General features: G+C 45.7%; 1 protein-coding gene across 1 annotated transcript in view; it reads right to left on the bottom strand.

Annotated features, from left to right (window-relative positions):
* LOC102672661 (headcase protein) overlaps nucleotides 1–5,047 on the bottom strand; it is a 146,868-nt gene that overhangs the window by 18,428 nt on the left and 123,393 nt on the right. The window lies entirely within an intron of this gene.

Genomic DNA, 5,047 nt, shown 5'->3' with positions numbered 1-5,047 from the left:
AGAAGTCGCGCTTGTACTTTTAAAAGGAGAGGCGCAGATGTCGTCGTCTGCGGATTACCATTAAAATACATCCTCCTCGCGTTGTTCTCTCGCTTATTTATTCGCGCTTACATCGTCCTCCGCGCGGCGGATAAGTAAGAATTAAATATTCATTTGAGCGGAGAACATTCCGAGGCGAGAGGCGAGACGAGGAAGGAGAGATCGAGCATGATGGATTAAGAAGAAGAGGAGAAGAGGAGAAAGAAGAGGAGGAGGAGGAGGAGGAGAAGGCACGTCGAAAGAGGGAAGAAAAATGGAATGAAAGAAGAAAGTCGACGGAGAGGGGAGGAGGGGGAAGATGGAGGATGACAGAAGGCATAGGGAGAAAGGACAGAAAGATTTGTCGCACTCAACCGGATTAAACGAAAGGTACTCCACGCGGCAAAGGAAGGGGAGGACCTCCGTCTCTTTTTTATACACCCTGCACAATCCCCCCACCCTCCTCTCCTTCTCTCCACGCCGTCGCCGTCTGTTTTCCTCCCGCGTCATCCGGGAAATAAGACGCGAAACAGTTCCTCGCGGCGGTGTGTCGTCGTGCATTATTCACAGCTAATCTGTACAAAGCCACGGCGAGCCGTCTTTTTCAGGTATTCGATTCGAGGCTTCGAAGGAGAGAAAGAGAGAAAGGGAGAGAGAGGCTTCCTTCCCGTCTTCCAAATTTTCTTCTCTCATTTTCCTTCAACGCGATCGAAAATTTCTGTAAAATTCTCTTTACGTTCTCTCTTGCTCGAAGGACATTATCGCGATTGAACGAGAATTCAACGAGGACAGAGAGCGAGTGAAATAATTCATACGTCGCGTAATGTGTCTCCCTCTCCTTCGTGTCATATCCTTTCGTCGAGCGTGGAAAAAAGAAAATAAAAAAACAACGCCAAAGCGATAAAGCGCGCTCAACGAGCTCTCCACGATCCTTTCCTTTCTCCGCTCCTTTCTCTCCCTTCCTCCTCTTCCACCTTATTCCTCCAACGCGAAATTGAGAAAAATAACGACCTTCGAAGGGACGAGAGGAAAACGGTCGGCGTTTCCTGCAACACGGCCCTGACAGCCGGTGCTCTCGCATTATTGCGCGCATAAAAGCCAATGTCGTACGTTTCCTCGCGAAATGGCGCTCTGCCGTCGTTTGTACCTTCTTTATCATCCCCGTACAGCAACCAGCCTCGGCACGCGATCATCCCCCATCCCATCATATCTTGTTCGTGTTTTTGCAGCTGCTCGCACCTGCTCGCGAGCCAACCCTTTCTCTCTTGAGGAGAAGGAGGAGGAAGCAGGGTAAAACGAAGCGGGAGGAGAACACGAGTCGAGAGGGAAAAATACTGCGGTTCCGGCTGAAATTTGAATGCCACCGACTAGACACGCCGTCTACGTCTGTCATTTGCAAGCCTCGGGGAATCGGAGACCGAGAAATTTGCCTCTGAAATCGTATCTCCGCTTCTTACTCCTCTTTGTCTACATGGCGGATGAACGCGAAAAAAAAGATTCGAGTGGAAAACAAGTACCAACGTGTTAAACGCGTGTTTCCCTTCTTCAAATTCTTATTATACGATCATATCAAATATAAAGATATATACTCTCCTTTGATGTACATAAAAGTACAGTATATACCTCTCTTTTTTACCTCACTTCCCTATTTAATAGAAAAATTTAGAACGAGCGTAGAAAACCGTCGTCGAATCGAAAAAACGGGGTCTACACGTTTTCAACCACGGCTTTCCCTCGATTCTTCTATTGCTATTATTATTCCGTGTCCTTAGACGCGTAGACCCCTATTCCACGCGAAATACGTAGCGCTTTCTTCGAGCCGCTTTGGAAAGATCGCGAGACAACGATCCTCGAGCGAACCAAATATTAATCGTCGCGACGTTCGTTCGTCGTGATTTACGCGTGGGGTGAAATCAAAAACGCGATAATTCACCGAGATTTTAGGGACAAACCGGAAAGAATATTACCACCATTACTCGTCCGGCTTCGGATTTTGACCGATCGGATTATCGTGATGGAAACGCGCTAAAATCGGCAGCATCATTGCGGATAACGTACACGGATAGGGTATAATTTTATACGCGTGTCGAGCGCGCGTGGGTGGGTGCAGCGCGTGCCCTCGCGAAATTGCGAATTCGCGGAGCCGTGACGACGGTCTCTCGATAACCAAATCGGTCGCCTCGGGATCTATTATCCCTCAACTAGAGCTAGGGGGAGAGGCAGCCATTATGGTAATAAGCTCGAAGGAACCTCTTGTGTTTCTGCCACGATATTTATGTACGTCGCCTCCTCGCGTCGTTGTTCGTTGGTTGGAGAGGCATGGGAGAGGGGAGGAGGAGGAGAAGGAAACTTCCTATGACTCACTAGTAAGAGGTTTCTGGTTGATTGACGATGCTAAATTGTAGACAACGAGATTTATAATGTGCGGCGAGGAATGTTAATTCAATGGAGTATGCCAGATATGGTGTACGTATTAGAAATTCTTTAAGTATGGTTATCGATGGCCTCGTATCTGTGTACACGTACATATATGTATCGATTAAGTTTTATTCAAACCTTCCCTTCTTGATAATAAAAACGAGCGGATCGTAAAAAATGAATATTTCGATGGATCTCCGATAAAAGAATTGGTAAGATGTAATAAAAGGTAATAAAAAATTATTCCAACTGCTCACGAATGTTTCGAATGATGGAACGACGTCTTGGGAGACTGTGAAGAAGATAAAGAAGCGGGCATCAATCGGTGTCACCCCGGCCCATCAATCGCTTACGATTGCTATAATTTACGACCTTTCTGCATCTTGCTGTGTTCGCGCATCTCTCCACCGAAGCAGAGAAAAAGTCGTCGAACATCTGTCGTCCGTCCATGTAGAAAACGGCGCTTGCAAATCATAATACGTTCCTGCTTGAATAACGACAATTAATGACGGACAGTAATTTGTCCGCGTGGAACGTAAACGGGCAGTTAAGTTTCTTTTCATACATCCATCCGATCTATCTAAAATAAATTTACATCAATAAAACGTCGTAAAACGTTTACAAACTTGCAGATGGTGCGTGTACGAGTCGAAAAGAAAAAAGCGTTTCGAAATTTATAAGCAAAGAGATGAGCAGAAATCTCGTAAAAATAACAACGTTCGTAACATCTCGATATAGCACCTATCTCAAACAAAGTCACGGTCGTAATCTTATTTCAGGTGGATTTTTACGTCGGTTAAACGCGTGTGAGCACTTAAGACGGCTATTTGGGACGAGGCACGGGGTAAAAGTCAACCTTGCCGCCCGTTTCCTCCCCAGGGGAGAGAGAAAGAGAGTTCTTTGGAGATCCTTGAGAATATTTTTACGGCGGGTTGTTCTAAAGATAGGCAGCCATCGCTCTTGTTTTCTCCGTGGGCTGCGGTTACACCGCCGATCTCTCCCGCCGTGGCCGACTCGATCAACGTGACGTCTCGCCACGAGCTGCACACCCTTCCTTTTCTTTCCACGGATAAATTACACGATCCCGATTAAATCGATCAAACTCATTTCGATCGAGAAGTCTACGGGTAGTCTTTTCACCGCCAGAGGAAGAACGATTTATTAATCGTCAACTCGTTCCTCTCCTCCGCCATATTGGAACGTTAAATTCTCCATTGAAATCGAATCGGAGAAGAAACTATTTTTAAAACGATTTTTAAATGAACAATCTCATTTACAATCCTTATTGAATTGAAATTAATTGCCACGATCCTCTTTTCGAAGATCTACAGATCGAACTACGGAAGCTAACTAGAACTCGAAGATGATCGTCGATTTGCGGAAGAATCGTGGAAACCGAGTCATCGATCGAGAGAGGAAAAAAGGAAAAAAATATGGCAAGCAAATATCTCGATTGCAACAACTACTTAAATAACAGGTATTGTATCGTGTGATTTACGGGGCACGGATGCAAGGTCTTCCCGCGAATCGAAGCTCCACCCCCGAGATTGTTGCCGCTTTACGACACACCTTCGCGGCCGTGGATTGTTTATAACAGCCCTAAATCCAGGCACACCTCGAACCGTGTCCCGCGATATACGACGTATAAATACGTATACGGCGTATAAATACGCCGGGCAGAAAGATTCTGCGGCCATTTTTATCGTCGCCGAAGTCTGTATCGGCTTGACCAAGGTTTATTCCAAACTGCCCCGATCCATATTTATCGGCGAATGAGAATTTACGATCGCCAAGGATTATCTCGAACATTTGGCTGCGCAAAAGAAAGCCATCGTTGCGCGTGAAATTGCTGAAAAAGAAATTGACGATACGAAGATTGGAAGATACAAAACGAAACCATTAAAATACCTATACCTTTCGAAGTAAAAGTTTGCGAATTGAGAATTATTTTTCATCGGGGAAATTTAATTAGGGATTAATTGTACTATTTTTCGCGAAGTTCGAGAACAATAGAGATTGAAACAGATTTTGAACTTTTTTTGAAAAAAATTTTCCATCGTTCCTATTCCAATAACGTGGAATGATCGAAAATCACCGATTGGAACAACTGTATCTCGATCGGTGAATCTGTGATGTTTCGGAGGCGTGCTTACTTGCGGCGGAAGTTGGGACGGCGGCGCGCGAACTTTGAATTCCTTTGAAATTGTTCCCGACACCTCGCTATTGTAATATAGCCGGGAATGGCAGCGGGCTGCATTCCGTTCTTTCCTGTTCCATCCTATGCAAGTCGAAAACTTCGGTATTAATTAAAAGTTGAGTCGAGTAGTCCAGGAGGGAAAGTTTCGATTGTTTCAGCGAGAACGGCGAGCAAGATCGTTCGCCAGTCAAGCGCTTCGGCTGCTAAATTCCGACAGACGAGAGAAGCCCCCCTCCTCCCCTCCCCTCTTCCTCTTCTTCACTTCTTTTCTCGTCTTTCGACGGCCTCGACGGTTCTCGAGGCTCGATCACTATTTAAAAGTTTCCCTCGATGGTGCTTGGCCACATTCCACCTAGCTTGCTTTCCCTCGAACACAGGAACGCGACATACAACGCGAGACATACAACTCGAAAA

Source organism: Apis dorsata, unplaced genomic scaffold (assembly GCF_000469605.1).
Source record: "Apis dorsata unplaced genomic scaffold, Apis dorsata 1.3 scaffold_292, whole genome shotgun sequence".
Lineage (NCBI taxonomy): Eukaryota > Metazoa > Arthropoda > Insecta > Hymenoptera > Apidae > Apis > Apis dorsata.
The sequence above is the reverse complement of the archived record's forward strand: the minus strand, read 5'-3'. Positions and strand labels throughout refer to the sequence as shown.